Source organism: Camellia sinensis, chromosome 10, assembly GCF_055761805.1.
Source record: "Camellia sinensis isolate YWXY chromosome 10, ASM5576180v1, whole genome shotgun sequence".
NCBI classification, from domain to species: domain Eukaryota; kingdom Viridiplantae; phylum Streptophyta; class Magnoliopsida; order Ericales; family Theaceae; genus Camellia; species Camellia sinensis.
In genome coordinates, this window is record NC_138970.1 from 64919691 (window position 1) to 64928569 (window position 8879).

The 8879-nt window shown below is 36.9% G+C and overlaps 1 long non-coding RNA gene across 1 annotated transcript; it reads left to right on the forward strand.

The window, feature by feature from the left end:
• Window positions 1-7820: 7820 nt before the first annotated feature.
• On the forward strand, window positions 7821-8667 carry LOC145801639 (uncharacterized). The gene is made up of 3 exons (XR_014343264.1): window positions 7821-7941; window positions 8048-8431; window positions 8533-8667. It is a non-coding gene; the product is annotated as an uncharacterized LOC145801639 (long non-coding RNA).
• Window positions 8668-8879: the final 212 nt, after the last annotated feature.

The following is an 8879-nucleotide window of genomic DNA, read 5'->3' on the forward strand; positions in this document are numbered from 1 at the left end:
GGTTTTAACTTTTAGTTGGTGAATCTAGGTATATCATATCTTGAGATGAAATAAGTCTGCATCCGTCTAAGAGAGGTGAGTATAGTCATGTATGTCCGCACCTGTCTGAATGTAGTACTATTATTGTGTCATGTTATGTTTAATGAACTAAGGAGTTTACTAACAACACTTGGGATGATGTGGATGTGTTGGAGCCTTTTTCTTACAGAGCAGTTTAATGTGTTGCCTCTGGGCATCTGCACCATAATGCTGGTGCTGTGCTTGCCTAACCTGAACTATGTACTGTCCGATTTTGATATGATTACATTCAGCCTGCTCAAAATTCTAGTCAAATTATTGTGCTCAAACTATCCCTAGGGATTTTTAAGGCATTAATGATAGGCCAAATCAATTTTTTATTGTGTTCTTCAGTGGCTAGATTTTAATTACGATCCTTTTTTTTTTAAATGCTTTTCTAAGGCTTTAAATTTTAATATTATGAATTCCTATAAGAAATTAAATATGTCGAAGGTAGCACTGAATACTTATCTGAATTACGTAATATAAGTAACTCAGTCAATGACATTGTACATCATCTTCAACAGGTTTTATTCTGCCTTGGCTAAGGTTACTGTCTAGCTAATTTCTGTTTCTTTCTGATTTGTCCCTGTGTTGTTTGATCTGTGTTATTGTGGTCTGGTGTGAGATCCGAGTTATTGTGGTATGTTTCTGGGATGGTTTTCAAGGCAACAGTTCGGGTGTTGGTTTGTAAGGTAGAAGACTGCTATTGTGGTAAGGCTGCTGTTTCTACTAGAATACTAGGCCCCAGTTTGGGTGTGCATTAGCTTCAGGCTGCAGAGTTCTAAGTTTGCATTGGTGCTTCTAGTCTGCTAGTAGCAGGTTTGTTGTGTTTCAGTTCTGGGCTGGTTTTCAAGGAACCAGTTCAGGTGCTGATTTGTAAGGTAGAAGTTTGCTAGTGTGGATAAGGCTGCTGTTTCTGCTGGAATATTAGGCACCAGTTTTGAGAGTGCATTACCATCAGGCTGCAGAGTTCTTAGCTTGTGGTTCAGGTTGCTGGTTCTGTTTCCTTAGTTGTCTACTGCTGGTCTTTAAGGCACCAGTTCTGTTTCCTTAGTTGTCTACTGCTGGTTTCTTTGCTACTGTGGTGAACCTCTGCTACTGTTGGATGGTGCTTTGTGGTGATTATTGCTGCTGTATGCAATAGAGGTTTCTTTGCTACTGAGGTGAGTACTGGTTTGTTGAGTGCTGTCCTGATATGTTTAGTGGTGATCCTTGGTGCTGCTGAGTGCAATGTTGTAGTGATGGCCTTTGGCTTTGGGGTGATAGAGTACTAATTGAGTACTGTTTTTGCTGATGAAATCTCAATGCAATAGAGGTTTTTGCTACTGTGGTGAATCTTTGTTGCTGCTGCTGTATGGCTTGCTTTGCTGTTGTCCTGTTTATGTTTAGCTGTTGTCTGCTCTGTTTGGTCTCTTGTAGTGGTTGGTCTGCTTAGCTTTGTTGGTCTGCTCAATTTTGTTTACTGGTTGGTGGTTGCTCAGTTAATGTATTCTGTTTTAGTGGTTGGTCTGATTATGATAGGCTGGGCTTTTTGGCAGTAGTCTGTTTGGTTTTATAGGTGTTCGGTTTGCTTTGTTTTGTCGTTGGTTTCTCACCAACTCTAGGGGTGCTACCAAATGATAGGATGGGCTTTTTGGTGCCAACCTAGTTGGGACGATTTAGCTCATTATGATGCTTTTGCACTTTCCTTTTCTTTGTTGATAGTTTTTTGTACTATGTACTTGATTCTTGCATCAATAAAGCTTTTCTTTTACCGATCGAAAAAAAAAGTAATATAAGTGACCTTAATTAAGCCAAGAAAGGAAAATCTATGGACAGATATATTTTTGTTTTATTTTTTTTCTACATTTTGCTTTTGGCTTTGTTTTAGTCTGATGAAATAGGATGAATGGCCAAATTTCTCTAAATGACCAAAAGGTCCCACAAAAAGGAATATTACTTACAAATAAGGTATTGGTCGCAGGTTAGGCCCCACATTTGCCACTTAAAGTACCTTGAGGATTTTCTCAATGTTCACCAATTTTACATGAACAGAACAGAGGCAAATTCTTATGTTTAACCTTGTCATGCTATATTTGCTTATGTTGAACCTTGTCATGCTATGTTCTTTATCCGCATGCATGTCTCTTTATCTATCTTACTGATCACACCTTGATTCATACTTTGAACCTAAATGGTTAGTATTATTGGTGAAGAAAGGTACAAAATGTGTACAGTTTTGCTTGGCTTCAGTGTTTAAATCTTACGGTTTGTGAAAATATTGATTAGTTCATGGTTAGTTAATTGATTTGGCCTATCATTAATGCCAAATAACATTGACTCATGAAACAATAGCAATAATGATTACCCAAACCCTAAAAAAATCCTCTTTGACAAGAGATATCACTCATCACTACTGGGGATAGTGAGGCCCTTGGTCTGCATTTGTTTATGCATCCATTGCCAGTTTTCTGGTGTGACCTCACCCCCAAGAGCCCGAATAACTGAGCCACCATTGTATAAGCCCACTTTGCAGAATTCCTCTAGGTTTAGCCCCTTTACGAATCCGTAAAAACACCCACTTGCAAACAGGTCCTCTACTCCAGTGGCATCTATTGCCTTTGCCTCTCCAATTGCTGGAACCCGAACAATCTGAAAGAGGTAATGAATTCTATCCATTACTTACCAAAAAGTAAAAAAATATAAAAGTGCACTTTTTTAGTGCTAATGTTCTGTACTTAGATCTGTTTCTGTAGTTAGATCTGTGTCTGTAGACTTACTATATACTAAAAGAGAGCATATTGTGTACTTAAAATAGAATAAATGTCTTGTGTTAATCTTGTGTACTTGCCATGATCATTACATAACAAATTCAGATTCACAATGTTTAGGATGATACCAATTATAATATCCATTCCATAAGGGGTACACATGTGCCTTTGGAAGAGAGATTATTATAAGATTCCATGGAATAGTTACCTTTCAAAGTTCCACAGATTTTATATATATAACCAGGTTATATATTAATATTTCTAATAACCAAAACTATGGAAGAGGAGACAAATATAACATATCACTGACCTCTTTTCCATGTTTTGCAATGCATCCATTAGGGCCTAATGTCACCACAGCCCACTGACAGTGTTTTACCAAAAAATCAAGAGCAGACTCAGGATTGGCACCTTCTTCACCCCTACAACCGTGCCAAGACAATCAAACACCATTTACTAGAGACTGCACCCTTAGTTGAGAACCAATGAACTTACAATCATTTTGCCCCTCCACAAATACCACAGTGCAGCAAAAGGAAACACATCCCATATTTTCCATTCCAAGATTCTAAATTTATACCCAATCCACCATTGTAACAGATCTGTTCCTCTTTCCATGCATTGTGTACAGAAAATCTCCTTAAAAGTAGAAAAAGAAAATAATCTTGCGAGGTGTATATGAGCTTTTCCTATGGCTTATGTTCTTTAATATCTTTAGTATACTATGATAAATGCTCATTTAATTTGATTAATATCTTTGTGTTTGATTAATTACATCTATTGTTTATCTAGCAGATATGGCAAAGAAACGATTTAGAACTTGCAATCTTGAGAATGAGTCCCAAAATAAGCGATCAAATGGCTTTTCACAACCTAGCCAGTCAAATAACTCTTCACAGCCTAGCCAACCAAATAACCCTTCACAGCTTAACGCACCAAGTGGAACTTCACAACCTAGTCACTCAATTGGCTCTCCACAGATGGACTGGCCAAATAGAACTTCACAACCTAGTCGTTCAAATGCCTCTTTACAGCTTAATCGGCCAAATGAAACTTCACAGCCTAGTCGATCAAATGGCTCTTCACAACCTAGTTGGTCACATCCCTCCTCACATGCTCCATCACATGTTCCACATCCTCAACCTCAAGAATCAGAGGTTAACCCTCAGTTTGAAGATGATTTAGATGAGGACTGTATAGCGATTCCGGGTTTTACCCTTGTTGAATAGTGATCCGGACATGTGTCCGTGGATGTTAGTTGTGGTTTATTATCTTGTTTGCATCCTCTTTACTTCATATTTGAGTTATGGGATGTGTTGGGTGGGTTTGCTTCAAGTTGGTTGAGTTTAGAAACCAAAACTAGTTGCCCAGATTTTTGGCCTGTCCGCTCGAGCGGAGATGTTGGCGCTCGAGCGGGGAATACACCCATCCAGTATTTGTTGTGCAGTGTTGTACGCTCGAGCGTAGGGTTGGGAGCTCGAGCGGAGGTCTGGTTCTGCAAAAGTGCTGAGCGAGTGCATTCTGCGCTCGAGCGGGTGGTTAGCCGCTTGAGCGGAAGTCTGTGAGTGGCCGCTCGAGCGGGGTGTTTTACGCTCGAGCGGAGACCTGGGTTAAAGTCCCGAATTTGTGACTCTTCAAATCACTTTTTCACTTTCTCTTCTCTCTCTTACTTTTCCAAAATCACCATTGTTGAGCCTCTCACTCTAGACTCTACCTTCTCTCTAGGTTTTGATCTAGTAGGAGTGATTTGCTCATCTTTGGCCTTTACAAAAAAGTTGTTGATCGTCGAGAGCTTCATTTTAATCTGAAAATCTCGGGTTTTGGAGCACGTTGGGTTTTGTCATCTTCTCCTTTGGGGCTCCGAATTTGAGGTAGGGATATCCTACTCCTCTCTATGGATTTTGTCTCTAAATTTTGGTATTTTGAGATGTTGGGGTTGGTTTGGTAATTTTGTGAAAGTTTGGGGGCTTTTGTGTAATTTTACAAAAGTTGGGGTTTTATTCATAATAAACCTAGATGTATGTTTGGCATAGAGAAATGGAATGAATGTTAAATCATTGATGAAAATGGGACCTAAGGGTTGAAATGTTAATTATGGGAATTGGCCTAATTACATTGTTTAATTAATTGGGATAATTAATTGAGAAGAATGAGGAAATGAAATGTTGATTGAATATCCATTGTGCATTTATTTTCTGTCTAGAAATATCTGCTTTGGGCTATCGGTGGAGGATAGTCGTGATTGTTGTAGACAATGCATGGTGATTAGGAAAACTGAAACTAATCAATGGAATGTGTCATGGAACTTGACGGTTGATAGAATACATTAACTATGTGTATTGAGTGATTGTATATAGAACCAATGTGTTTGTATACGTTATGTGTAGAGGAGGAGATGGGGGATGTACTCCGCGGTTTAGGGGAAGATAGGGGATGTACCTCTAAACCGGATAGTGTTGGGAGAAGATAGGGGATGAACTCCGTAGACACAGCTAATAGGCTTGTCTAGAGAAGTGAAGATAGAGCTCATATGCTTATCTTTGTGAAGTGTGGATATAGCTTATATGCTTATCTGTGGATATTGTGGTTATACATATCTGTTGTAGAATGTGGATATAGCTTATATGCTTATCTGTGGATATTGTTGGTATACATATCTGTTGAGAATGTAGGTAGTGCTGATATGCCTATCCGTTGAAAAAGGGAAAATGAAAGGAAACTTGGACTTATAAGTCGTATGACATAAATAGATGATTTATGTGATTGTATCAGTGTTGGCCATCTATCAATTGCTAATATTTTGGTCATTGTTCATGGATGGTTTAGTGTATTTCTACTGGGCTGTGGCTCACCCTATATGGGAATATCATTTTCAGGTGCAGGAAGCATGCCACCTCCAAGGACATAGCTTGGTAGGCAAGAGGCGGACATAATGTTGTCGTTTTACTTTTGATGTATTACATGTAAATACAAGCCAAGGGCTTAAGGTGTATGAGTTAGTACTCTTTTTATTGTAACCAAGTGTTAACTTGGAAAGCTGTAAGCCCGTAGGGCATTTTGCTTTTGTTGTTAACATGTAATACTTATGTAATGAAACTCTCATGAATAGAAGAATATGGTTATTTCATATGTCTTATTGATGGATTTCATGTTATTATTTTGAGGGCGTTACAGACTGGTTAAGGGAAGAAGAAATGCAACGTACAGGTATTATTAGATTTTTAGTTGAGGTACAAATTACAAGTCACCCTTAACTTCCATGATATATATCATTGTTGTATTGAAATAGATGAATCGACCAAGCGAAACATGCGGGGAATTACACGTATGGTTGAAGTGTGGAATTTGACTCCAGAAGAACGCATTATGCTCACCTTCAACAAGGATTTGCAGGCGGTTTCTACAGAGGGTGGTATATTCAGTCGCTTCATAGGTACCATTGCTAGGAAGCCACACTTATGCCTAATTAAGTACAAGAATTGGCATGAAGTGCCAGATCAGTACAAAGAAGATTGTTGGAATATTATCGAGGTAATTTTCTAATTACAAGTATTTTGTGATAATTCTACTACAGTAGTAAAGAAAATTGTATTAACTTCAACTACAATCTTAGATTTTATAACAAATTAAAGTTATAATTGAATCATTAATTTGGTTTCTATTCCTAATACCAGCATGTGCATGTATATGTTGCTTATTTGCAAATGACCTTCAAAAAGCACAATCAAAGATTCAATTTTCTTACACAACAAATAACACATTGTTGATCATATCATTATCATTAATCCAAAATCAAATATGTTGTTCATATCAATATACAATAAGACAATACTAATAATACACTGATTTTCTGAGCAGATTGACAGAAAATGAGCACAGGATTTACAAATGAAAACAAAAGATTGGCCTTTTTTCAATATAACCAGGACAAACAACTTTAACATCCAAGGCACTGAGAAGCTTCTTTGAAATGTATCCATTCCATTTCCTGTCGTCATAATGATTTCCTCTCATTTAGCTTCAATCGTCACTCCATTCTTTTGTTTGCTTATGAATCTAAGCCACCTTGCTTTTCATTTTTTTTCTTTCTCTATACATAACATGTTACCCCCCCCCCAAAAAAAAAAATCAGAACTCATCCTAGAAAAGAAAAAAATTAAAATCCAGAATTTAATCTATAAAGCAGTTCAAAACGTTCCCAATAGGCAGTCCTTCAATTTCTGAATTCCTAACTCCTCTGCTTCTGCATGCAGGTAGAATGATCACAATTTTCAAATCTTTGATTATATAACTGCTGAGGCTTTTCTTCATTGAATAAATCTTTTTACGACATATGTTTGTTGTTAGGATTGTCTGAAAGTTCCTTTCCTATATTAGGATATAGGTGTCGTCTAGAAGTAAGAAGTATGAAATTAGTGTGGTTCATTATCTCCATGTAAAAATATGAGAATTAGGCAAAGAAATGCACAAATTTAGTTTATATTATTGTATTGATAATTTTAAGAATGTTCATAACATGAAAAACCATACAATTGTAGTCCAAGTTTGCCATTCCTCAAGATGAGAGAAGGGATATGATTAGGCAAGGAAAATTGAAGTCAATGGGAGAGAAATGAAGAAATTGGAAATGTAGTTTAAAAGCAAAGTACTATGATGAGACAAAGACAGCAGCATAGATAGTAGCTACTGCACCTTTAACAGTTAACTGTAAGCACTATGCTGACCTTGTCGTGTATTGGTTTTCAAAGGAAGGACAGGTATGCATAGACGTATGTTTTCTATCAAATAATCCAATGTCATTATATCATTTTTTTTAACATATTGTTATGCATTTATGAGTGAAGGAACTTAGTGCAACCAATAAGGAAAGCAGGCGAGAGAAAACAAGTGCACATACGGGAGGATCTAAAACTTATGCACAACATACATATGATATGGTATTTCAAACTTCATTCCTTTTTTTATATTTTGAATTTGGTTAGCGCATTATATTATGAATTTATTCTCAAACGATATGATTGTTACATAGGAGCAAAAAGATAAGATTGCACTAGATCGAGCAAAATTATATATACCGCTTCACAAAAGGAAAGATGGGACACCAGTCAATGAAGCAGCAGCTACAAAAATTGTATGCCCATTTAATAAGTTACATTTTCAAAATTCTAATGTGTTTGTGGCAAACAATCACTCTCGCTCTTTGTCTTCTTATTTTTTTCCCCCCATTTATGCTACAGGAAAAACTAGAAGCTTTGATGAGCTCACAACCAAGTAGCTCCGAAGGAAATGTTGGTGGACGTATATCTTGGTCACCAAATGATATTTATTCTCAAGTGATGGGTAAAGAGCATCATGGTCGTGTTCGAGGTTTAGGATTTGGGCCTACTCCTTCCAAGCATGGCTTCATGTGTAATAATTTTGACCACTTAAGAATGGTTTCTGATGAAGAGAGAATGAGAGACAAAGACACTATAATTGAGTTGAAGGAACAACTAAAAACTCAAGGTGATCAGTTACAAACTCAAGGTATTCAGTTGCAAGCTCAAGATGCTGTAATAAACTCTTTAAAAGAGCAAGTAGCATTTTTGATGAGTCAGAGACATAGTTCTAGTGGTTTGCAGGTATAACTACATATAACATATTCTTTTATATGATGTATTTATCATATGTTATCATTTTCTAAATTTATGCATACTTATGTAAATTTTATTGTATAAATTAGGCGACAGATGGATATAGTGGCATTCCGGACCAAGCTTCTCCACGAACACATCAAAGATCCTCTTTTCGGAGTCATGAAATGCAACCTTCTAATCGAGGTAAATCATCATTACAATACACATACATTGACACAAATTTGGAACCACTGTTAATGACTTTTTTACCAATAAATTGTTAGTTAGTTAGTTTGGACGAAATTGGGGTTTGATAGGTTGACTTCTCTACTTTGCTTCCTTTATTGGCATCCGTAAAAATACCAAACAAACCAATGAAATAGAGAATTGGGCAAAAATCGAACAAATTTGAATATCAGCAACGTATCAAACTGTAATATACAATTAAAAATAG